This window comes from Mirounga leonina, unplaced genomic scaffold (genome assembly GCF_011800145.1).
Source record: "Mirounga leonina isolate KUSES-001 unplaced genomic scaffold, KU_Mleo_1.0 Mir_168, whole genome shotgun sequence".
Classification (NCBI taxonomy): Eukaryota; Metazoa; Chordata; class Mammalia; order Carnivora; family Phocidae; genus Mirounga; species Mirounga leonina.
In genome coordinates, this window is record NW_023270426.1 from 74501180 (window position 1) to 74529135 (window position 27956).

At 36.4% G+C, this 27956-nt stretch overlaps 1 protein-coding gene across 4 annotated transcripts in view; it reads right to left on the reverse strand.

Moving 5' to 3' along the window:
* FBXL17 (F-box and leucine rich repeat protein 17) overlaps positions 1-27956 on the reverse strand; it is a 514999-nt gene that overhangs the window by 268437 nt on the left and 218606 nt on the right. The window contains exon 7 of one of the 4 annotated variants that reach the window (XR_004681048.1): positions 1777-1879. The exons of the other annotated variants lie outside the window; for them this stretch is intronic. The gene's annotated coding sequence lies outside the window, so the exon portion shown is untranslated. The remainder of the gene's footprint in view (positions 1-1776; positions 1880-27956) is intronic. 4 annotated transcript variants of the gene reach the window in all.

Here is a 27956-nt window from a genome sequence, read left to right on the forward strand (position 1 = left end):
AATAATCTCATCATAACTTTGCCTCATATTTAGGTTTATAATTAAAGATATCAGGTTTTCTTAAACTGGGGCATACTTGTACATTTACTCATAGGTTTTAAAAATAACAGATGTAATTTCAGAAAATGACAAATAAAACAAGTAACTCCCTTTTTCCTCAAACCACATATCTGAACTGTAGCCACTCTTTCTGGGATAATAACAGAGTTCTTTTTCCAAGGAGTGCCTGGCACAGCATAGTGATAAAAAGAAAAGTACACACACAGAAACAAAGAAAGAAAGAAAAGCACCACTGTGTCTGCAGAGGCACCACAGGGGACTAACACTGTAACAACAGTAAACACTGGAAGCTCTCCATGAAGGAGTCCATCTTAAACTCACACATATGTGGAAGATGTGTGCTACATGCATGTATCCATTGATTTCCTATCCTAATTCCAACAGCCTCCTGGCTCCCAAAGTCACCCACAGGTTGGCAGGTTCTTCTGTAGAAATCCTCAGATCCTGATTCCTCACCCTCCATTTCTGTTCCACGTTAAGCCTACACTGCATTTCCTTTTCTTTCTCTTCCTTATTGAGCAAAAAACAAAACAAACAAAAAAAAAGCTGCTATGAATTTAGTAAAGTGTTTAATTTGTATTTTACCAATCACAACATCATCTAAATAAATTTTTTCTCATTATATGTTCAGGTAGAAAGTATTACTGCTATTTCTTATGGTCCAAAATAATGTTTTGTGATCAGAGACGTACAGACTTAAAAAGGTTAGCAACCACCTATCTATTATGTTCCATATATTTAGTGGCAGCTTCACAATTTCATTAAAGAAGGGGACTGGGGATGTCAATCAGATGGGAGGAGGCGCACCCACAGATCTTACCAGTGTGTTTAACATAACTGCCCTAACAGCTTTTATCTGTTCATTTGGGATAGTTCTAGAGTTGTAGAGCATAAAGCTGGTGGTGCTTCTGAGAAGAGCTAAGGCTCCCAGAAATCACTCCTTGAGACAGCTCCTTCATGTTGAAAGGGGATGGTTTCAATGAGTAGGACTGAAGGCAGGAGTCAAGGGAAGTTTACGCACAATGTGCTGGTGTTTTTCCTGGTAATATTACCCTGATATTCCAAAGGGTAAGGATTATGCAAGCATCTGGACCTTGGTGAGAAAATGGCCTTGGCTAACTTTACACATCCTTGAGATTCAAACTGTGCTTGTAAGAGATTCAATCCTCCACTAATGTCTTAAATACTCATCAGTAGTGAAGTGAACAGATCAGATTCTCCACTGTCTATTCTCCTTCACAATTCTTTATATTCCTAAACATTTATTTCCAGGTAAACAGTAAGGAAATTAGGCTACACATGAAATTCTGAAAAACCAAAGAGAGAAAGGGGGCTAAAAGGATCTTTACTTTAAAATGTGACATCTTGGGGGTGCCTGGCTGGCTCAGTCAGAGTAGCGTGTGGCTCCTGATCTCAGGGCTGTGAATTCGAGCCCCATGTTGGGTGTAGAGATTGCTTAAAAAGAAAATCTTAAAAAATAAATAAGTAATAAATAAAAAACAAAATGTGATATCTGTATTTGGCATTCCCTTTTCTTTTCAAATTTAGATTTGGGGCTTACAGAGGCCTCGGGGTAGAAGGATAAGATAGTTATTTCCTCTCTAATCAATCTATATAAAAAGTTGAACATCTCTGATCTCCCCCAAAAAGGAAGTTTTTAGATGAATATTTTAGGAGGCAGCAGGAAAGAGGGAGTGAAAGTTCTAAAATATTCACCTCGTCCTCTGACACCATCCAGTTGTCAATACCTCCAACATAGGTCTTTGTAGTCATGGCAAGGATAAGGGGTATTTCAATCATCAATGAGCAACAATGGTTTCTGTTTCAGCATAGGGGAGAAAAAAAGTAGGATTACTTTTGAAGAAAACATTTTGTTTTCATCTCAAAATATATGTATATATGTGTGTTGTGTGTATGTAAAAGAAAAAAATTGCAGATAAGTTAAACCTCTTAAATTTAAAAATGGAAAGACCCTCTTTTATCTATTTATAAACTTAATTCTAGAACTAATTCAAACTACTACTGATTAATGTTTCTTAAATCGTTCATTTCCTCTGAATAAGTTTCATTCATTCTCACAAAAAGGAAAATGGGCTAATGCATGTTAAGCTTGCTAAATGTGAAAAAATTAAGTATTCAAATATCAAATTCAAAACCACTAAGTTATAGTGATAGCAAGTTTCAGTAACATGTTTCTTGGTATGCTGCAATCAAGTTTAACCAACTGAGCCACCCAGGCGCCCTGCTGCAATCAAGTTTAAACAATGGTATTTCTTGACTCAAAATGGATTATGGACATAAGTTAAGAAATATGGAATGAAAGACTATGGTCAAAGTAGTGGCTTTAAGAACTACTGTAGCCAATTCATGTAAGCACAATGTAGTGTTTGGTAGTACTTCGTTCATACCAAAAAATATATATACTAATACATAAAACTGATCCCTCAGGGAAAAAAATTAAAATTATAATAAATTTGTACTGTGAAGAGAGCCCAACCTAGTGAAAATTTAGAGGGTAATTACAGAATTTTCTAGGAGTGACTATTATTAGGTATGTGGTCTAAACTCAGAGGGACCCTCATATTTCTAAGTTAATCTGAAAATTTGTTTTGATCATCCTACTTTTTCTTAACACAGCAAAAAAAAAAAAAAAAAGATAAGTTAATGAATCCAGGATTGTTGAGATTGAAATCCAGTTTTAGTTTTTTGATTACTTTAAAACTATAATTTAAAATTTTATATACATATACATATATGTATGGTAACATTTACTTCAGTTCCAAGAAACTCATTTTAATAATCAGATAATATCATCCAGTTTTTTAAAGGATAATAAAAATTTAAAAATAGAGTCATCAGAAATTAGATATTAACCCATAGTGTTGTAAAAGTTGCCATTAACTAAAATTCTCTATGAAGTAAATACATTTCCTCTATGATGAAAATCATGTTAATCATGAAATATGGAAACATCCTAAAATGTAATTCAGTGTATATTCAGTGTACTCTCTCACAAGTATATTTTACTTCATTCTAACTCTGTGGAAACTGGTTATCTGCGTGAGACATACAGCACGTACTGGCAACCTAAGGCTGTGGGGGGAGGGGGGGTATGAGGATCAGACACTGCTCTCCCTTTTGCATTACCTGGAAAAGCCCTCTCCCTGCTCTTTGCCTCCACACTGTGACATGTTGCTCCTTATCTCCCCAACACCCACATTCACAAAATCAGGAACATCACTAATAACCTCTGTGTTTTTAAAAATTGGCATGATCACCTGCTAGTAATCATGCATGAGAATAAAGTGGCATGCCACTTTTGAAAAAGCTGCCATAGACGATAACTGCACACTCATGAGAGCATTTAATTATTCCAGAGCTTATCACTGCCGGACAATTATCTGCTTCATAAAATGCACTATACTTGTGAATTATCTATTTCTAGTGAAAGTCATGAAATCAGTTTGACAACCGAAATTTCTGGACACGTATCTTAGCAGTGCCCCTCTTCCTCATAATAAATAGTCTAGCATGACCACTTATGCATTTATTTCATACAATATCTCTTGAACAAAGTAAAACTTCAAATATGGGAAAAAGAAGAGCATCACATTTAACTCTAGGTCCGGTGAAAATTAGGTGAGTTATTAAGAAATACACTATCTATACTGCGTTTATTGATAATTTGAGTACAACACTTTAAGATTTTATTTTTAAATAATCTCTATATCCAATGTGGGGTTCAAACTCACGACCCCGAGATCAAGAATCACATGCTCTACTGAGTACAACTTCTAAGATAAAAGCCCCACAGCTATTAAAACTATTTATAACTGCTTCCTACTTGACTTTTAAGGTGCCTTATTTTTCTAGAATCTTTGTGCCTATTTTTTGTAACTTCCCATAAAAGTTTTCGAGACTAGGAGGTTTCATGATACAAAGATAATTTTTTTTTTTAATTAAAAAAAATTTTTTTTTTTAAGATTTTATTTATTTATTTGACAGAGAGAATGCGAGTGCGCAAGCAGGGGGAGCTGCAGAGGGAGAGGGAGAAGCAGACTCTCTGCTGAGCAGGGAGCCCGATGCGGGGCTCGATCCCAGGCCCCTGGGATCATGACCTGAGCCGAAGGCAGACGCTTAACTGACTGAGCCACCCAGGCATCCCCAAAGATAATTTAAAGATTCTAAATCAAAAGGACAATAAGACTATTGGCAAGATAATATACTGTTCAGTAATTTGTCCAAAGTTATAAAAACAGACTCTAGCTCATTGCCACAGTCTTATAAGCAAAAGTAAAGCAAGGTCAAGCAAAGAGAGTATGTTTCATACTGTAAACCTCAAATGACTGACATTTTTAGAAAATCTTTATTTCTTCCCATTTTCTTTTTCTCTGTAATATGTCTGACTAATTTTTCATTGACTTTGCTTGAACTATGCATTACCCATAGAACTTAAGCATAGAGAACAAAAGAGAAAATTTTAAACTCTTAATTTTTGCCCAACAGTAATTTAGGTAAAAGACTATCTGGGCTTTTGGATTTTATACAGATTTTATGCTTTTCTCCTATTCCAATACCTAGAATAATTGGGCCTGATATTAAACATACAAGTAAACATCTCTTCTTGAATTGGTCAAAAGTAAACCAGATGATACAGCAGTGGGGAGGAGAGGCAAAAAGAAGTTAGAGTCACAAATAAAGTTTTATTCTTCCTCTCTCCCACTCATGGCTTTTACACTGAAGAAGTAATAAGCCATTCATGCATTTGTTGTTATTTTTTATTTATACCTTTATTATTTACTTACTGCTGATTCAGTGTCTAATTTGTGCCAGGCAACAAGGAGACACTGGAATTAAATACAGAGATGAGTAAGACAGTCCTTGCATTCGTGGAATTCAAAAATATATAGAAAAAGCATGAAATTCTGTGATAACTGCTCTATGGACAAAGTAAGGAAAAGAGGCTATAAGAACAGGCAGGCAGAGGAGATCAGGTTGTCTATCCAAAGAGGAGATAAACCTGGGACAGGTTTTATGGAGAGCGCCACATAAGAGCTAGATTCTGAGGTAAGAAGTACCTCAGATTTACTAATTCATTTGGGAATAAGCATTTATCTTCCTTCGTGGCACCTCATTCATCAAGGAGTAAACTTGTATTCTTACATGACCAATCTGGAAATCTTTAATACTCAGATGAAATGATCTGACCGAAATAAGGAAACTTCCAGGCATAAAATAGGCAGTGGACTTAGAATTAAGATCACATCACTGTGGGAGGCAGGGGATGACATGTGTGGTGATTATGAACAGTGTTTAAGGAACTGAGGATATTCCTGAATAAGAAACACTAAACAGGAAACAAATTATGTCCACTTAAGACCCAACATACAGCATTTGTTAATTTTAGAATTCACAGAATTATTCGGTCTATTCTGAAATCTACAAATCTGAATTCATGGAATTTGATAGCTGTCTTATACCATCCTTGGTTCACAGCATCTCCAGATTCAGTTTCAATCAACATTTTTTGAGTTTTCGTAACTGGGCTGCTGAGTTCTGCTGGAGGAAATACAACAATCATGTGGCCTGGTGCCGCTACAAATTTATGGTCTGCAAGCTCTCACAACCACTCAGCAATTCTACATTCTGCTGGTCAACTCCCTCTGCCACAGCAGCTCTTCCAAATGTTAGCTCCTGTACCAAGGGGCCCACCCAACTCCTTCCTTGCCTCAGGCTTTCATCTCAGAACTTGTCTGGCTTCAAAGAACCATTAGGGGCCATCAAGTTGCACTCTTTCAATTTCTTATACTCCGTAAAATCTACAAGTGTTTAATCAGCACCCACCCTCTATTCTCAGAGGTAGACAGTATCTCTCTCTCTCTCCTCAAAATTAATTCATCTTGATATTCCCTTATTCCTAACCAGGCCCCTTGAATTCCTCTTAGACCTTGCTCCATGAATCCCCCCCTTCACCTGTATCTCTCTCATCCTCTTATCTCCTTCACCTCAGCTGCTAATAAACATATTCAAGTGTCACCCACCTTAAAAAAGTAAATAAAACTCCTTGATCCACTATAATCTGGGTTTTGTCTTCCCCCTCAACTTCTTTGCTAAAACCGCTTTCACTAGAATCAGCAAGATCCTCCTAAATGCTAAATCCAAAGGTCTTTCCTCAGTCCTCAACTTCATAACTATCACTGAAGCATGCTCACCTCCTTCTTGAAATTTTCTCTTCCTTTGGTTTCAAGTAACAACTTGCCTATTTTTCTGATTCCCCTTTTCATTTTCTCTTGGGCTTCGGGTTCCTCTGCCCACTCCTTAACCAACGGTATTCATTGAGGTTATATCTGGAAACTTATACTCTAGTAATCTTGAGAGAGCACATCCACACCCAAGGCTTTAAGAGCCACTGAATACTGACATCTCCTAATACCTGACTCAGATTTCTTTCTCAAGTTCTACTCCCTAAATTCAATAGCCAAGTAGATATAAACTCAAGGATACCCTACCTTATTCAGTGAATAAGTGGCACTACTCAATTACATACATAAGAAACTTGAGTCATCCATTTTCTCCCTCCCCACATCAAACCATATGCCAAAATTCATTAATTCCATCTCCTAATTTTTTAATGTATTCCCCTAATACTTTCCCTATCCCTGCCTTAAGTCTAGTCATCGTCATCTCTTGCCTGGACCACCCAAATTGTCTCCCTACATCAATGATCCTGAATCCTGATCCTATTTGTCCTAACATGGAAATGTGATGATATCACTCCTCCAACTTAAGAGTTTTCTTCACGGTGGCCCCTGAATACTTTTCTTGTTTCATCTCCTACCCTTTATGCTCTAGTATCAGTGAACTATCTCTATTCCTCCATGACATGACATTCCCTTCTATGGTCTAACTCTGTCTGCTCAGAATGGCTTATTTACCTGGCAGAAGCATTTTGTGAAGGAGATTCACAAAATTACTCTCAGCTTTCGGGTCTGAGGTCCAGTGTAAACCATCTTTGGATTCCCTCCCCTGACCCACTACCCCGCCACACACAAAGACCTGGAAGTTTCTCGCATTCCTTTTCCTTTTGTCAAAACGACTGCTCTGACTAGAGACCTCTCCTCACTATATTCTAGTTTGTTGAAATGCCTGTTTGCCAGCTATTCTGTGAACACGGTCAGGCCAGGTTTTCTTTGCTCTGTAACCCCAGTTTCGTACCATGCTCAGGCCACTGTAGGAACCAATCAATATTTTTTTCACTGATAAAAGGGCACTGATCTTTTCTCTTTCCAATCACTTTTCTCCTTCCATACATAATATGAGTTCTATTTCTAAAAGCAGATCTGATCAGGTTACTCCCCTGATTAATCTAAAGGCAATGAGGAAGGAATCTCCAAATACCTCAGTTTGGCATCCAAGTCACTACATGACCTACTTGATCCTTGTTTGCTTCTCCACAATCACTTTCTACTCCTTCACTCTCAAACCAGACCTTCTAGCAGTATCAGACTATATGTTGTTTTATGTCTCAGGGCCCGCCCACATGGATACTGCACTCCTCCGGGGAAATAAGAAAATTCCTCTCATCCTTCAAGACATCACACCTCTGTGAAGCATTTAGTGCCTGGGAATCACACTTCTATGAAGCATTTCTGACCTCACCACTCCCACCCCTGGCTGAGTTGATTCACCCGCTCTCTGGTATACCTTTCACATAACTCTATATTTTCTGTTTAATTCACGCACTTTAACTTACTTGTTTAAAAGTTTGTTTCTCCTACTAGAATGTCTCCTCCGGAGTGGAGACTGTTACATTTAATCTTTAAATGTCTGGCACATAAAAGCCTACGTTTCAAGTGCTAGCAGGAAGAGTAAGATAAGCAGACACAAACACAAAAACACAAACACATTCTAACTCATTTTACTTGGCATTAACTTGTCTACACTTAAAATATTCTCCCCCTCTATTCATATCATTTTTAGCACCGGCACTTCAGAAACTATAAGAGGCTACACTCTAATTATAATTATTTTGAATTCAATGTTTTGCTTCCCTGGTAATCTTTTTTGCAAACAGTAATTTTTCAAAGACTGTTTAGGGAATTTTTTCCCACTCTACTTCCAGCAAAAGGAAGTTTTTAAAAGGTGTTTAATGAGTTAAATCTGTACAGACCCAAAATGATACAGTAAATGGTAAATCAGTTGGGCTTGGATTTCCAGATGCTCCTTATTATTTCCTTAAATCAACTCAAAGCAGCAGTTCACCAGCATTCACAAGAGCACCTCTGTCCAAAAAATGCTGTTTATAAATAAATACCAATTTGTTAACTGATGTCCCCCCCGCCGGAGCCTACATAAGTAATACGAATCACTGCATTTAAAAACTAATTGGAAACAAGGAAAACCACAGGAAAAATAAATATGTTGATAAGGAATTGTGGCAAGATTTCTTTTAACTGTAAAAAGTCCTTACATGATGAATTTCAATGCTAAAAGAAGAAATTTCTGACATTACAGGTAGCACCACGTAGAATTATTGAGGTATTAAATATATTCTTTAATAAATGAATATGGACTACTAATGTGTTTTATCAGAAAAAGGGTATTCACATATTCGTAAGAAGAATATGCTATTAATGTATTTATTCATTGCTACAGAATTTTATAAAGAATCTCAAGTTCCACAGCAGGAATCTCTTCATGCCCAGACTTCCAACGACATTCAGTCATTATGGAATACTTGGTCTTCTGACTGTAACCTGCTCTTTCCTGCCTCTGCTTTTACTAATGTCTACATCAAAAAATCCTTCCATCCTCATTCATATATGTGAATATTTAAATATATTTTGAAGCCCAACAGCCCTAACAAAATCACATCCTAAAAACCTTCATTGAGCCCCTTAACTGAAGTGAAGGGGTTTCTACTGCTCTTTACACCTGTGACCTTACATTTCTCATGAAAACAAAATATGTACAGCTGCCTTCTTAGATGGATACCCATCCTGCCTATGGGTGCACTTCAGCAATTTGTCTCCATGCGAAATTGTGAGAAGACTCCATCTGGGCAGGAAAAATAAAATTTATATTCTTTAATTTTTTCATTTGTGTCCCAGGAAGCTGGTAAAGAAATCTTGATTTTTAAAAAATCTGAGGTAATGGAAAGAACTTAACACTGAAAAATTATAGAGAAATGTAACAGCTTTTCACTTTCAGCTTTAAAAAAACGGACTAGATGGGCACATAGGTGGCTCAGTCGGGTAAGTGTCTGACTTGATTGCGGCTCAGGTCACAATCTCAGGGTCCTGGGATCAAGCCCCACGTTGGGCTCCCTGCTCAGCGGGGTCTCTGCTTCTCCCTCTCCCTCTACTCCTCACCCCACTTGTGCTCTTGCTCTCTCTCTCTAAAATAAATAAATAAAATCTTAAAAAAAATCAACTAGCAACTCATGTTTCTAAAATGAGAGTAGAACCAAGGATGTGTGATACCTTTGGAACCCTCTCTTTGGTTTTATAATTCTTTGGTATTTCCTATACACTTAGACCAAATTGAAAAGAATCAAAAGTTAAATAAAAGTTATTTTACTTGAGCCATTTCTCAAAAAAGGAAACTGACTATATCATTAGATTAATGTAACCTAGTACATTTGATTATACCCCAATGCCCTCAAAGAGTTAATGCATGTGCAATGAGGGAAGGTGATTCTTAAAAGGTGTTTAATGAGCTAATCCTACATGAACCTAAAATGATATGATAAACATTAAATTATTTGGCTTAAATTTATGTACTCTCATGGACCAATATAAATATACTGGACTTATTTCTAACATGAAAAAGCCCTCATTTAATAATTTGTCAACTGGAGAAAGCAATTTCCCACAGCTAAAAATATTTAAAAATCTGATATGAGAATAAAATTATATTAAAATGGCATAGTACATGGATTTGGCAACTTGCCAAGGGTAGATACAGACTTTCGCAGATTTCTCTTTCAAAGATATACCAAGCATTCCAACATTTCTAATCATTTGATAGTCAATTGCTGTAGGCAAAAAACTGTACCTAGTAATTCTGTACTGCCAATATATTTTAAACTATTTCATAACATTGCTCATACAGTATGTCTAATAGATTTTGCATACTTTTTCTTATCAGAAACTTCTTTAACATATATAATCTACAGAAATTCTCAAACTAAATTAAATCATAATAGGACTGAAACTGACAAAATCTTTTAGTTGGCCTATTTTACCTGGAGAAACTAGTAAAATAGGGTTCATGACTGAATCTCCATATATATTGAAAATAAACATGTTTAATATTCAAGTACTCTGGTTAGACTCACAGACTGATAATTTTGCAAACTTTTCTATATTTAAAAATGCAAATGCAATAGAGAAGCACAATAACATTTTAAACACATTGTTTTAGAATTATGTACTTTCAGTCCAAACCCACAGAACCAAGATATTAATGGCATGAAACAGAGAAAACAGTTGCTTCATTATCAGAGTTTCACAAAGCTTTTTTTTTTTTTTAATGGTAAAACAGGACCCAATTTTCCATATACTTTGATGTATTCTAGTTATGGCACTTGCCAGTGATGAATTGAGAAACATAATTTGTGACTTAAAACGTGTGCATTAAGTTTACTTGACAGATCATTTTCTACTTCTGTCACTGTACATTAAGAAGTACTTGTAGAATAAATACATCAAGAACAAAACAATCAACTTCATAGAAGTAAATGAGTAGGGATCACGTGGCAACAAGCGGAACTCTATACTTCAAGGACACCAACATCTCAGATCCCCACTCTCAGGACTGTTAGCGCGAGACAGAACTTTGAAGTTCGTATAATCCAATGTCAGATAGGTCAAGACAAATTACATTTTATCACCTCACCAGACCAGCCTACTTAAAAATTTCCCTCGTTAAGCACATACTACATTAAACTCACACTAACTCACCAATTTCCTTCATTCTCCAATCACTTTCATTTACTAACACAAATGTTAAAAAGCGTCTTACAATGTTTATTACTGTGCAGAAGTCAAGGATATGAAAGAGGTTATGTCTTTAGCCTGAGTTTTGCAAATAAAGAAAGTGAATTATTAAATAAAGAGAATTATTCTAAACAACAGAAAGGTTAGTTTTAAACTTATTTGAAATTAGAACTTCAGGTGCCTCAGTTAGTTGCCAAAGGGCCTTTCTGAAGGACAGAGAAAGAACCCTTATAGAATATAGCACTATTATCCCTGTTGCCTAAAAAACAAAACTTTATAATTTAGAGACAATCACTATCGAGACTGATAGAGAAATGTACAAAGATACTATTAGTAAGCATAAGCTATTAAGCCTCTCATCACCCAAGCAGAACCTTATAATCTGAATTAAATTGTCACTCTTTAGCATAAAAAATATTTAAATGAGGATTATTTTAATTCATGCCTCTAAATTAACTCTGGAGTTACTTTCTGTTTCATTATCACTGTAGTAGGACATAACAAGTTTCTCCCTTCCAGCTCAGGTCCTGGTATGCCATGTCTCTTCCCCTAGTCCAAGTGGCTAGGATAATACACCTCAGGGTTTTGGAAAAGGAATCTTAGGAAAACAAGAATCAAACCCTTCCTTGAGTTTCTTTTTTTTTAATTAAAGATTTTATTTATCAGAGAGATCAGAGAGAGAGAGAGAGAGCGTGCACAAGCAGGGGGAGCGGCAGGCAGAGGGAGAAACAGGCTCCCTGCTGATCAAGGAGCCTGACACAGGACTCGATCCCAGGACGCTGGGATCATGACCTGAGCTGAAGGCAGGCGCTGAACCAACTGAGCCACCCAGACATCCCTTCTTTGAGTTTCATAAACCCAGGCTTTTGAGTTGCAATGACCTGGTTTTTAAGCTTCAAAAACCTTAAAGACTTGAGTTACGTGGTTTATGCCATCAATCAAAGATCTATGTAAAATTTCCCCATAAGACGACGAGATACAAATTCAGAAAAGCTGGGTCCTGGGTGAGTGCACTGGTCATGTAGGCTACAGACCCCTACACAGATTCAAACAGAAAAGAAGAGATCCTGTCTAGCAAAGGCCAGAAGAACAATTAAGAACTCAGGTTTCCACATGAAGCATGAACTGGGAACAGAATAAGAATCTGCTAACGCAACAACCTCCTCTCTCATCCTGCCCCTGTTCTCCTTCACCAAACCATCAGTTGAAAATATTGTGCTTAGAGAAAACTGGCAGGAACATAATTTTGATGACCTTTCATCTCAGAGGAAAAAAAAAAATACATTCTTATCTTTCCAAAATAAGATACATTCATAATTTATGAAATCATATTTTTCATTTGTGTTTTATGGAGCTTATATTTTTTACAGATATTCCTTTTTGGCATTATTAACTATTTACACTTTTGAAGGCTTATTTCTGTCTTCTAAATAGTATGTATATACTTTTATACAACTTTTAACAATGTGTAATTATAGTGCTGTTATTTTAAAGTTTTTTCTCCTTTTCAAAGAACTTTCCTTAAAATAAAATCTATGGCCATGGTTCTTATTTCTTTTAAAGGACCTTTCTGTTTTGTTCATTATGTACCTTCTTGAAATTTAATTGAATTTTTAAAGGGAATGTCAAATTATTCAGCAACTCAAATTCAACTAAACGTAAGTGTTTTCAGTTTTAATAAGATGGTTAAGGTTTATTGGTGTAATGATAGTGAATCAAATCAATTAATTGTAATACATTTATTTAATAAATACTTATTAAATGACTAATTTAGTAAATGACTAATTTAAATGACTAATTAAATGATTAATACTAAGAAATTATTTGACACAACCACTTTCCTATAAAATAGTCATTGAAACTTCTTTTTTTTTTTTTAAAGATTTTATTTATTTATTCAAGAGAGACAGAGAGAGAGAGAGAGGCAGAGGGAGAAGCAGGCTCCCAAGGAGCAGGGAGCCCGATGCGGGACTTGATCCCAGGACCCTGGGACCATGATCTGAGCCGAAGGCAGACGCTTAACCATCTGAGCCACCCAGGTGCCCGTCATTGAAACTTCTGATTAAAAAAAAGAAACTTCTGATTGATGATGAGAAGAAAAAAGATGAAGAAAAATGTATAAAATGCACCTACCTCGAGCTGGAGTAGGACTTTAAAAAATAAGAGATTTCTTTTAAACTCACTTTAGAAGAATTTGATACAGATGATAGACAAAAGGTAAAAGATGCAAAAAAGAAAAAAAATATATCCCTTGAAGTTAGCCCTGGTTCTAACTAAATTTGTTAAAATATATCTCAGAAAATAAAAGCACTTGACTTTCTTTTCAAATTAAAAAATGACATTTGAGGCACCTGGGTGGCTCAGTTGGTTAAGCACATGACTCTTGATTTCAGCTCAGATCATCCTCTCAGGGTTGTGAGATTAAGCTTGGGATTCTCTCTCTCCTCCCTCTACGACTTCCACCAAACTCACTCTCTCTCCCTCTCTTAAATAAAAAAAAAAAAAAAGTGACATAGGACATTTCTGTTAAAGCAGAAAATATTTTTAGATACAATAAATATAAATATCAATCCACATAATTATTTATGTATGAAATGTAATTTTAAAAAGATTTTATTTATTTATTTATTAGAGAGAGAGAGAACGAGCAGGGGGGAAAGGCAGAAGGAGAGAGAGAAGCAGACTCCCCGCTGAGCAGGGAGCCCGACCCGGGGCTTGATCCCAGGACCCTGGAATAATGACCTGAGCCGAAGGCAGATGCTTAACCAACTGTGCTACCCAGGCACCCCAGAAATGTAATTTTTTTCATTTTTCTATAGGACCATGTGTTTATTTACTGGAGTAAGTTATGGTGAGAAGAGCAAGTTAATTCCCTTTCATGCCTAAAATTTTTACTGAATATAATACTAAATCTCAATTGCCTTCACTATAGTTTTTTATAATTTAGAGACAATCAAAATCAAGACCAAAGTAGTTCAAAATAGGTCTGAGGAAATTACCCAGAATGGAGCACAGACAAATAAAGAGATGAAAACAAGGATAGGTAAAGAGAATGGAGGAGTTAAATAGGAGGAAGCAACACATATATAATTAAAATTCCAGAAGAACACACAGCATATGGGAAAGTGAAAATTTTCAAAGAGATAATGGCAAAGGTGTTTGAGAACTGATGAGACTTAAAGAGCCCAATGAATTGCAAGCATAATAAAGAGAAATCCATACCTCAATACATCATGAAACCATCCTATATGAAAGACAAAGAGATGTTCAAACCTGCCAGAATGTAAAGACTGATCATCTATAAAGGAATATTAGACTTAAAATGACTTCTTAATAGCAATAAAGAATGCCAGAAGGCACTAAAATAATCTTTATTGACATGAAAGAAAATAATTTGTAAACTAGAATTCAACACTCAGCCAAACTATTTTCCAAAAGAAAAATGAAAAAGTAAAGATATATTCAAAAGAACAAAAACTAAAAGAGCCTCTCATCCAAGGAAATTCTCAAGAACACCTTGGAGGAGGAAGGAAAATGATCCCAGACAGAAGGGCAGAAATGCAAGAAGAAAGGGTAATGGAAAATACTAGTAAATATATGGGTAAGATTAAATAAGCATCAATTGTATAAAACAATTTCTGACACAAGAAGGGAAAGGTAAGTTTGTACATAATGACTACCTTTATACCTTGTTAAGTATACATATTAAAATAGGCATGATAGGGGCATTTGGCTGGCTCAACTGGTTGAGTGTTTAACTCTTGGTTTCAGCTCAGGTCATGATCTCATGGTCCTGGGACTGAGCTCCATGGTGGGCTCTGCACTCACTGGGGAGCCTGCCAGAAGATTCCCTCCCTCTGCCTCTTCCCACTGTGTGTGCTCTTTCTTTCTCTCTCTCTCTCTCAAATAAATTTATAAAATAAAATAAAATAAAATAAAATAAAATAAAATAAAATAGGCATGGTAACCATTAAAGAACAAACACAGAAAAAATAAATGTCAGTGAATCCAAAAGAAGGTAAGGGGAATGGGCAGAAAGGTTGGGAGAGTGAAATAAATAAAAAATAAAATAACTTGGTCAAAAAAATCCAATATATGGACAGTCCTTGACTAAAATAGTTTATGATTTTTCAACTTTACAGTGGTGTGAAAGCAATGCCCATCTAGTAGAAACCACACTTCAAATTTAGAATTTTGATCTTTTCCCAGGCTAGTGAGGTGGGCTCTGACACTCTATCCTGATGCTGGGCAGTGGCAACCACAGCTCTCAGTCAGTCACATGATCACGAAGGTAAACAACCCATACAATTACAACGACTCTCTACCATACAGCCATTCTTTTTTTCACTTTCAGTACACTATTCAATGAATTACATGAAGGGTTCAACACTTTATTATAAAATAGTCCTTTTGTTAGATGATTTTGCCCAACTGTAGGCTAATGTGAATGTTATGAGCACATTTAAGGTAGGCTTGGCTATGATATTTAGTAGGTTAGGTTTATTAAATACATTTTTTAAGCATTCTTTTCTTTTTAAAGATTTATTTATTTATTTGAGAGAGAGAGAGAGCGCATGTTCGAGCCAAGGGAAGGTCGGGGAGGGGGAGAGAGAGAATCTCAAGCAGACTCTGTGTTGAGCAAGGAGCCCAACTCCATGAGACCCTGAGATCATGACCTGAGCCAAAAACCAAGAGTCAGAGGTTTAACTGACTGAGACACCCAGGGTTCCCCAGATGCATTTTCAACATAGTATAAATTCATCTTAAGATGGGCTTATCGGGAAATAACTCCACTGTAAGTTAAAAAAGATCTACATTAGAAGTCACATAAATGCAAATGGATGAAACTCAGCAGCTAAAATTAAACTCCTTAAAAGAAAGCCAATGAGCTATATTAATATCAGACAAAAGATTACCTGAAGTCAAAAGAATTAATAGATAAAAAGAGGGTCATGATAGAATAATAAAACATTCTCAACAGAAAAATATAGAAATTCTAAACTTGTAAGATCCTAATAACAAAGCCTAAAGCAAAAAGAGTTACATAGCAATAGATAAGAAACAAAACTGCCATAATTTACAAATGTTGCAACTGTCTATGTAGAAAACACCAAAGAATTTAGAGATAAATTAATAAAAAAATGATAGCAAAGTTATCAGATATGAAAATCAACATTAAAAAGTCCACTGTTATTTCTGTATACCAGTAAGAGAAAACTTTTTTTTTTAAATGCCATTCACAGGGCGCCTGGGTGGCTCAGTTGGTTAAGTGACTGCCTTCGGCTCAGGTCATGATCCTGGAGTCCCAGAATCGAGTCCCACATCGGGCTCCCTGTTTAGCAGGGAGTCTGCTTCTCCTTCTGACCCTCCCCCTTCTTGTGCTCTCTCTCTCTCTCATTCTCTCTCTCAAATAGATAAATAAAATCTTTAAAAAAAAAAAAAAGCTTTAAAAAAATGCCATTTACAACAGCAATGCCATATCTAGGAATAATTAACAAAATATGTACTAGCTCTTGATGAGGAAAAATTATCAAATCTCATTGTAAGACATAAAAAAAAGACCTAAGTAAATTGAAAAGCATGCTATATAACCCAGAAAATGCGAATTAAACTACAATGAGATTTCTTTTTAAACCTCACTAGTTTGAGCAGTAATTAAGAAGCTGGTCCCACAAGCATGTGTGAGAATATGGGGCCAAGGGACGCTCATCCACTGCTGCTTTGAGTGTAAATTTATTCAGCCACTTTGGAAAACAGTTTGGCATCCCATTGGGAAGTGAAACATGCACAATCTTACAATTCACCTCTTCTGCTCCTAGTATATGCCCTCAAGAAACTTTTGTACATGAGCTTGGGAGACATGCATGAGAACATTCACATGAGCAACACTGCTCACAATAGCCTAAAACTGGAAACCATCCAAATATACAAAATAAAATGGATAAATAAGTACCCACAAAGACTACACATTAATTTCTCAGGGAGGTTTCAAAGGGCACAATAGTCAAGTGATTTCATACTCCACATTAACACATGTAATTCTGAGAGTTGCTATCAAGTGGCACTTGGTGCCATAGGTTCTGGAGAAAATAAAGAATGCTGAACAAGGGCCACAAAGATATCATTATTATTATTATTATTACCTATGAAGTGCTAACTATGAGTCAGTCACTGTGCTATGTTAAGACATTATCACTCCTCATGACTCATAAGCAAAGCGGGAGTTTCTCATTTTGCTCATGATAAAACCAAGACTCAGGTCACTTTGTCAAGGTCACACAGTAAATGACAGGTTCAACTTATGCGACTTCAAAGCCTGGTCTCTTAGCACCATTGTTTTGTGGCATGTACCACAGTGCAGCTTGTAGGATAACCATGATTTGTAAACATACTATATCTCATTCAAAAACCTATAAATTCCGAGGGTAGGATGTTTATCTGATTCATTGTCCTTATAGCCTTCAAAGTAAACATTCCATTTAAAATACCCGAATTATGTATGGAATAAACATTTTAATTTCTCTAGCCTTTTCACAGACATGATCTCATTTAAACATTCGAACAAATTCTCTGAGGGAGGTCCACTGAAGGCACACTGAAATGAAGAACTGCTGAGTTAGAGGGTCCAGCACCATGCTGAACCTACCTTTGCCTTGGAGCAAGTCATTTAATGATGTACATTCTATAGGCTTTGATGGAGGAGGAGCAGACTTTCATTAAATAGTCAAAATAGAACAACTAAATAAGCAATTAAACATAAATTATCATTACATGTAAACATTAAGAGAAACTGGCATTTGGAGTATGTCTTAGCTACAAATTTTTTCCACTTTGAAGTGTGTCAAGCATGTGTTAAGCATAAAAGAGCTGGGCTCTGGTTCTAGCTTCATTTCTTACCCTTGACACTGGATAATCCATGATGGTGGCTGCAGCTTTGCATTCCAAATACCATCCCACCAGGGTTAGTAATAGATGCTAATCACAGTCCATATTCTGTACTTTCAGGAAGTCATAGTCATTTCTTGTCATACTAAGTCCAAGTTAATTATCCATTAATTTATTATAATGAGAAAAAAAGCCCTAACTTTAACATATCCTGTATTCTCTAAGTGTTTTTTCATGTGCCATATGACTTATGTCTTAAAAATAATCCTCGGGGCGCCTGGGTGACTCAGTCGTTAAGCGTCTCCGGCTCAGGTCATGGTCCCAGGGTCCTGGGATCGAGCCCCGCATTGGGCTCCCTGCTCCGTGGGAAGCCTGCTTCTCCCTCTCCCACTCCCCCTGCTTGTGTTCCCTCTCTCTGTGTGTCTTTCTCTGTCAAATAAATAAATAAAATCTTTAAAAAAAAATCCTCAATACTTTATTTTTCTGCTCCTAAGTCCAATGCATAAAAGTCCAATGCAGGGAACGCTTGGGAGATTTCCCCTGATCCCATGCCCCTTAACTTTTAATTAGGGATGTGAAGCTTATTTGTTTGATATTGGCTTTTACTTTTGAAAATTTTCAAACATGCTGAAAAGAAGAAAGAATAGAATGTATACCTATGAACCTTTCACCTAGATTTGTCAGTCGTTAACATTTCACCACATTTGCTCTATTGCACTCTCAAAATACATTTTTTTCCTCTGCAGAATCATTTAAAAGTAAATTTGAAACATCAAAACATTTTATCTATAAATACTTCAACATATATCTCCTAAGAACTAGGACATTCTCCTATTAAGTAACGATATCCTATCACACTCAAGAAATTTAACTTTGATACAATCATTTTTCTTCTAATACAGCTATCTCCATTTGTCCCAATCATGTTCTTAACAGATGTTTTTTCAATCCAGGATCAAATGATCATGCATTACATTTAATTGTCATGTTCCTTTAACTTTTACTCCTGCCTTTCATTATATCGCATTTTTTAAGAATCCATATCAATTGTTTTATGGGATGTCCCATTCTCGATTTGTCTGATTATGACTTTGTGGTTAAATCCAGATTAAGCATTGTTGAAATGAATACAATAGGAGATTTGTACTTCTCAAAGGATCATATCTGAAGGCAAATAATGTCCCTTTTCCCCATTATTAGTAGTAATGATTTATCACTTGATTAAGGTAGAATCTGCTGGATTTCACCACTGCAAAGGTACCTTTTGCCCTTCACAATTAATAATTTGCCCTTCATGATTAATAATTATAAAACTATCTTTTCCCCTACAACTTTCCATACAATGCTTTTAGCATTACTGATGAATATGACAACCTTAATTTTTATGTGGGCCCCTTATTCTTTTTGGTGGCTATACTAATCAATCTGTCCTTCTCAGAATACCTGCCTAAGTAACGTACCATAAGGTTCTTTTGTGAGGCCTATAGTTTTAGTGTAATGGTCTGCTGAAGTCCTCAGTATAAAGAGTCTTCCTTTTTTCCCCTTTCTCAGTCGTATGAACTTTCTTTTAATAAGAGCTCCAAACACAGTATTTAAATAGTAGTTGCCTCATTGCTCATATTGGGCGAACTATTCTGTTTGCTTGTCTTACTTTCTATAAAAAGAAAAAAAAGTTATCCATACACAAGCAGAACTAAACTAAGCCCATCAAATTTGAGCCCATCTGTCTCATTGGTTAATAAAGAAAATTCTCTTTGCTTCACAAAATTACAGGACAATCTGTCAATCAAACTCTTAGCTTGTCTCCTAAAAGATTTGTACCAGGTTGTCTGTCATATCTCCAGCGTTCTATATTTGCTGTGGATCTTACTTTATCAGCTCTAATGAAGCAAGCTACATAGGAAGGTGAAATAAGGTTTCTATCAAAATCTTAATTCCCAAATCAGACGTCAAGAGGGCAATCCTAGGAAGAGCATAGCCATCTGTAGACACCTAGAAGAAACTTTGCTAAGACAGATAATTACAATAGTGGAACTTTTTGAGAAAGTAACTGTGACCTAGGCTCAAATGTTACCCATAAAAACCAAAACTGTTCTTTCTATTATGCAAAATGGAAAGGCAATTTAAATAAGGACACCGATTTTTCCACTTTATATTTTTTCCTCTGTGAAACACCTGCAGACATTTTAAGTAAGTAATCTAGGGATGAACAATGTGCGCTAACACCTCCAATAAGGAACACAATATGCTCCAATGACATTCCTTATTCTCAGAAACTTTAATACCAAAGGTAAAAAAAAAAAAAAAAAAAGAAAACCGTGTGACTTAAATTATGCATTCTCCCACAGGAAGCTTAAATGGCCAGCAGAAACCACAAGTGAGCAAGGACCTCTAGTCTCAACTTTGCTACTATGATCAGTTTCTTCATCTATGAAAAAGAAGATTAGACTTGATGAGTTCTAAAGATGTTATGTTCGGAGTCATCTATGAACCTAAATGTACTGGTGACTAAGATGTGAAAACATAAGTTGATACTCAAATAAAATAACCCCTTGCATTCCCCCAAAAGATTTAACCAGAAGCACAAGGTTTAAAGAGGCACCAAAAATACTCAGTAATCAAAATAATTAATAGTACAATATTTTTTTAAAAATAAAGCACAAATCATGATAAACAAAATACCAAAATTTTAAACAAAGACAGGTTGTTGTTTGTTTGATGACCCTGCGTTACTGTGTAACAGCTAGCAATTCCCAGTCCAGGAGGCTATTTCCTGCCAGGAAAGTTTGTAAGAGTTGCGAATTGTGTCCAACACATTGGGCAAATTGCCTTTTATATATGGTCATGCTTGTGTTAGAGAGCTTTTATTGACTTTTTCCACTTGATACAAAATCTGGGAGGATATTTTGATAAGTGCATATAAGGGCACACATTTTTTTAGTAATTTTGCTTGAGGCTCTAATATGGCTCAGTAGGGTACTGGGTTTAGGATCCACTCTTTCAACAGGTAAAGCACCAAAATGTTTAAAACTAAATTCCTCTATTCTGGGAGATTTCAGTCTCATAGAAATGAAGAGTCAGTTTTACAAAAAAGTAAAATGAAATACAAAGTACCATGGAGAGAAAACAAAAAATCCTAGAATTCAGGGAGATCAGAGCTTCCTGTTTGGAGGCAGGGGTGGGGTGGGATGAAAATTAGGAACAGACTCCTGGAAGTAGGGCAGAGCCCAGACTTATTATCAAATAGAAATACAAACATTGCATGAGATATATTTTTTTTAAAGATTTCATTTGTTTATTTGTCAGAGAGAAAGAGAGCACAAGCAGGGGGAGCAGTAGGCAGAGGGAGAGGGAGAAGCAGCCTCCCCGCTGAGCAAGGACTCCCCCCCCCCAATGCGGGACTCGATCCCAAGGACCCTGGGATCATGACCCGAGCCAAAGGTAGATGTTTAATCGACTGGGCCACCCAGGCATCACTGCATGAGATATATTTATTCTAAAAAGTATTTGTTTTTTTATCTGAAATTCAAATTGAACTGGGCATCCTGTACTTTATTTGGCAATCCTAAAGTGATAGGTAGTATATTACTTGAATTATGAAATATGGATCTAAATAAGAATTTCCTATTTTACTATTTTGAAACTACTATTCAATAAATAGAGAGCATTATGACACAAGGCACTGAACTGAATTCAAATACAATTCTGGCACAAACTAGGTGGCTAACACTGGTGAGTTACTTCTGTGAGTATTGCCACTCAATATTTTAATATTATTTACCCTAGATACCTTGCAGAGTGGGCAGGCTCAGGAAACCTAATATTCCTGAAAATGCTTTATGGGGTACAAGCATTAGTGAAGTAAGAATTTAAGATAAAGCAGTGTTTTATTGTGGAAGCCAACATCTATACTGCTGATCTAATAGGTGGTAACCCCACCGTTTCACAGAATAGCACTTGGTCCAGGGACCATGGCATCTGTGACTAAGAGGAAATCTCACTGAAAAAATATCAAGGACTAGATTGCCTTCTTTTTTTTTTTTTTAAGATTTTATTTATTTATTTGAGAGAGAGAATGAGAGAGAGTATGAGAGGGAAGAGAGTCAGAGGGAGAAGCAGACTCCCCGCTGAGCAGGGAGCCCGATGCGGGACTCGATCCCGGGACTCCAGGATCATGACCTGAGCCGAAGGCAGTCACTTAACCAACTGAGCCACCCAGGCGCCCTAGATTGCCTTCTTAAAAACAAAGTTTTATCCTCTGATTAAAGGGTAAAATTCACAAGAACACTCACTTTCACTGTTGTCAGGACTATTGATAGATGGTTAATTATTGTGTAAAAATGTGTTTAAAATTTTTTTAAAAGCCCAAAACGCTCAAATACCTTTGACACTGATGTCTGTGTGTACTACACTGGTGTCCAGGGCTCAGTCAACTTGTAAAAGCTGCCCCTTGCAGGCAGTGCTTTCTTCCGGGGCTGTGTAGGGACTCCCACATACCCCAAAGGCCCGCTCGTCCAATCTGCTAACTGGGCCGTCAAGTGAATGTCAGCGTGATGTTTGTATCAAGAGACTGACTTGACTGTGTTCCACCCACTACGAGATACCTGAGATGTGAACACTTGATTTGGAAGACAAGATTAACTTCAAAATGGAAGGATGGAAGACAGACAAGAGAAAGGTAAAATACACAACTAGAGATGGGTAAATTCAAGAGAGGAAAGAAGAAAATGGTGTGAAAAGGGTTACAGATAATCTCAAAGATGAAATGAGAGGGCCGCCTGGGTGGCCCAGTTTGTTAAGCGACTGCCTTCAGTTCAGGTCATGATCTTGGGAGTCCCAGGACTGAGTCCCACGTCGGGCTCCCTGCTCAGTGGGGAGTCTGTTTCTCCCTCTGACCCTCCCCCCTCTCATGTGCTCTCTCTCTTTCATTCTCTCTCTCTCAAATAAGTAAATAAAATCTTAAAAAAAAAAAAAAAGATGAAATGAGAGAGCTGGGCAGGGGTGAAGGAGATATGAAAAAAGAGACCAGGGCGCCTGGGTGGCTCAGTTGGTTGGGCGACTGCCTTCAGCTCAGGTCATGATCCCAGCGTCCTGGGATCGAGTCCCGCATAGGGCTCCCTGCTCTGCAGGGAGCCTGCTTCTCCCTCTCCCACTCCCCCTGCTTGTGTTCCCTCTCTCGCTGTGTCTCTCTCTGTCAAATAAATAAATAAAATCTTTAAAAAAAAAAAAAAAAGAAAGAAAAAAGAGACCAAAGGATGGTGGAAAAGAACATGAATAAAAGGGGTCAAAAGAGGAAACATGGAGATTTACCCAGACATTACCTCTGAACAGACCTGCCTAAAGAAATCAGGCAGGACCATAATCTTCCCAGACTGCTCTGAAGGCAAGAAACCAAAGATCGGGGTCAAGAAACTACGACTAGAGATTATAAATAAAGAGACTACCTTTTATCAAAAATGGGGCACTGATTAAAACCTATTTTAATTTTATAGAAGCAACTTACTTGTAGTTCTGATTAGTTGTTTACAAGCCTTATCCATCACGAACTATTAAAACGTAGGGTGCATATTTGCTCTAACCTGTTAGGTTTTTTGTTTTCAATATTTTGCTTCTTATGACTTCTAGTATAATAAGCATCATATTATGCTAGAGTTACTTATTCATAAATCTGCCTTTCCCCTTATTGACACCTATGAGCAACTTAAGACAAGAAATCACATTATTTATTTACCTTTTTGTGCCCAGCACCTAGCACAGTGTTAGAACAGGCGTCTAATAGGTGCTCAATATATATAAATTTGAGTTCATGAAATCAATTGAGAGGGCAAAATCCTCCATGGAATATAAAATATAAATATATTCAACCTAGGAACAAAATCTAGGTACTTGCTATCAATAAATAATTTCTGGAGAAATGTACATTAATGTGGTTCTAGCTACAAAATCCTACTTGTATATCCTAGACATACTATATTGAAGTATAAAAAAGAACAGTTGTCTTTTTTTTTTTATAACTTAAGGATTTAAAAATTCCTGGAGTATCAAAGCTTGCTGATATTTTACCATCTTGCTCTAAATCAACCTCTATTGTTTATTTTTCCTTGCTTAAATTATAAATGTGTTGTTATAAAAGCACTTGATACCAACAAGTTTTCATCTATTTTCATACAAACAAGTTTAGGAATCATTGTATGATTCTGTTTAGATGAAGTTTTTCTTAAAATATACTTCTAGCCTTACATATCAAATAAGAAACAAAAATAAAAAATAGTAGTAGCAATTATACTTCTGCTCTACTCTGAAGTTCCAAAAATAACAATTTGATTCTAATGCAATGTTAGCTCTGTTGCATGGCAAACAAATACCAAAAAAATAAGAAAATTAAAATAGTGAGGATGAGTATTAGTTACACAAAGGGCTAAATTGAAAACCTCTTAAATTATATAATTTTATTTTTAATCATTCTTGAAATGATCTATTTATTCAAATTAAAAAACAAGAGTTTCAATAATCTACTTTATATAATGAATCAAAGCACGAGTTAGATTTAGCTGTTAGATATGCAAATATCCACCATCTGATAATATGCATCATGTAGTATTCGATTTTTCACTTCATGCACTCCTATGAATGGCACTGAACAAACTGGAAAAAAAGAGTAAGCTACGGACAACATACAAATGTGAAATAACTGGGGAATTTTTTTTAAATAAATAAATGAAGGGGGCAGGGGTTTTTTTCCCTAATTTTTTTCCATTCCAAATAATTCATTTTGTTGTGCAACACAGAGTTTTAAAATACATTCTGTCAACAAATATTCTATAAGTCTAAATCACTAGGAAAGTATGTTTTATATACAGATCTAGTCATGGAAATAGCCCACGGTATCTCCTACAGGAAGGTTCCTTTTTTTTTTTTTTTAAAGAAAATGCATCAAAATCAATACAACACTTTTTTATTTTAAAAGATCGTGTTTGTTGTGTTCTATGGAGTTTTAGGAACAGTCTGTGAAGACTCAATAACCAGTGACTTCAACTTTGATTTTTCTTAAAAACTGAATGTAATCAACCATGACATATTCAGATTAGGGAGTTGAAGACAATAGCATCTGAGAGCTAAAACTAGAAAAGAAAGCCTTGGCAAATCTATTCAGTCTTACATTTTTCTCTTGGGGATAGAAGACACCAGAAGAGGCAAATACAGCTATGGGAAGCTTCAAAGGCCCAAAGGTATACCTTGAACCCTACTGGAACAAGGAAAAGGGAACCAAGGTAATAAGGAGGTTCCCAGCAAGTAAATGGTGGTATTTCAATCAGCAATCCATCTTTCAGATTTATAAAGGTCTCAGAGAATAAAGATCAGAATGTGTTTGGCCTAATATCATAAATAAATACTCTGAATAGAGATATGTACTCTAGAATATCGAGTTGTAGGTATGTTCTCATATCCTCCACAGGTCTAAGCAGACAAACTTAACTTTCTCATCCCCCTTTTCTTTGCTCAACAAAACACTATGCAATTCAACTCAAAAACTACTAAAGCAAAAGGATTACTTAGGAAGACAACATTTCAGATTTGTATAAATCTGGTGATATGTGACACATCCTACACAACATATAAAGATATACTGAGAAGTGTTCAGACTTTTCATAAGGGGTGAAATTAACACAAATATTTCATTTTCTATGATATTTTCTTAACTTGTACTAAATCCATGATGTCTTGTTAAAAATCCATATATACTACATTGTTATAAAAGTGAAAAGAACAATGATAAATCAACTTAGATCCCAGAATTATTTTCTCATTAGGAGAGTAAAAGTTCATACATTCTCCCAATATATAAAATAAAACACGACTGCAATGAGAATTTTAGTTAAATTGTATATCCATGAAAAAGTCACTGAAAAAAGTTAGAAAACCTAAATCTCAACAAGTTATTTTACTTTGTCCAATACCTAAAAATAAAAGGGTCCTAAAATCTATGACAAGACACAGTGAAAGGATGCACAATTAATACAACTTGCTTGCAATAATCTCTTCTCCGCAGTACCAAAGGCCTGTAATAGGGTGCATATACTATAATACCAAGATTAGATTTATATATCCTAGAAAATGGGTTACATGCTGATGAACAGCATTAAATTGACATGATGGCTCTTAGTGGTTATAAATGTAGCTTTTTTCCTACTTTAATTGGCAATGACTAGACTGACCTTTTCTCTATAATTGTAACTACAGTACAGTAATTAGACAAACCACTACTTACTTCTGAAATAAAGAGTAGAGGAAGAAAGCTTTCAGTCATTAGCTCTGAGAATGCAGAGTAAAACTGGATTGGCATTCTACTGGGGAAAAATGAGCTATCAATAAGAAAAACAGTTTTTCATAAATTATGTTCTATGTTTAGCTTCATATCTGAGCTAAGGACAAAAATCCCAGAGGAAAGCCCTTTTTGTATACTTAGGCAATCCCCCTACTTGAGAACAAAAACCAATTCTGGAAACAAGTTTGAAAGTCAAGGGGTGCTTGGCTGGCTCAACTGGTGGAATATGTGACTGTTGATCTTGGAGTCATGAGTTCGAGCCTCACGTTGGGCAGGACGTTACTTTAAAAAGGGGGGCGGGCACTGGGTGGCTCAGTTGGTTGAGTGTCCAGCTCTTGGTTTTGGCTTAGGTCATGATCTCAGGGTCATGGTAGAGAGCCCCGTGTTGGACTCTGAACTCAGCGAGGAGTCTGCTAAAGTTTCCCTCTCCCTGTCCCTCTGCCCCTCCCCATGCTCTCTCTCTCTCAAAATAAAAATAAATAAATCTTTTAAAAAAGGCAAGAAAAAAAGTCAAAAACCTGAATTAAGGATATTATTTGAGGCAGTCAGAAGAAGGGCAGGAGTGGACAGAAGGTTTGCTCCCAGAGATCTAAAAATAATAATGATCCGTGCAGACATGCCTTCCCTGGGCTCACATAATTCCACATGGAGGTAAGAATCTTGACTGAGGCCTTGGGGAAAAGTCAGCTGCCAGTTATCCCAGAGGACTCATGACTCAGGCTGTGAAGGGAGCTGCTTCTCCTACCTGAGAGCAAACACCCTTTTTTCCACCCTGTTTCTGGGCCTCTGGGGAAGGTCAGCCATATTTCAACCCTTTAAGCCTCCTCAGCGGGAAACACTAGGTCCCTGGAGGAAAGGCTCAAGATTTGTTTCTTTGCAGCCAAGACTGTTCATAAGCGATCACCTGTCTGAGAGACCCTGGGGAGAAAATCATGGCATGCTGAAAGAAAAACCAATGCAAGCTCAACCAGTGAGTCAGTTTTTGTTGCAAGTGGCATCTTAAGGCCTTCACAGAGGTTAGACTCTTGTGTTCCAGCTGCGGCAGCTGACAGGGTAGCCACACCATTGGGCAATGATCAATCAACTCAAGACGGAGGATTATGTTCTCGTGAGGACAGTAAAAGCTTACTCATTTTCCCGATATGTAAAAAGAAATACAGTTGTAATAGGAATTTTAGTTAAACAATATATTTCTATTTGTCACTGAAAATCAGTTGGAAAATCTCAATGAGAGCCGGGGACCATCTTTTATCAACTAGAACAATGAAATTTGGTATATGAAAGGGAGTTTAATGAAGTCACTGTACAATATGTGAAAATCCAGGTTACAGAGAAGTGCAATGTACAGTAATTAAAAATTATCCACACATGCAAATTGGAGACCATTCATTTTCCAAATTATAGGAATAGCAAATAAGGTTCAGAGTGTGCTCAGTGGAGTTAAAAGGGGTGAGTACAAACAATGAAAATGAAAAGTGACAAAAGTATTATACAATTATCCAGAAATCCCTTGACCGTGTCAGAGGTAAGTATTACTAAACTATAAACTCCATGAAGGCAGGGAACACAAATCTTCTGCTCACTGCCCTATCCCAAATGCCTAGTCCTGGTAGATGCTTACTAAATACCTGATAAATGAATGAATGAAAAATAAATGAAATCAGACTCAGTAATTTTCCCTCACA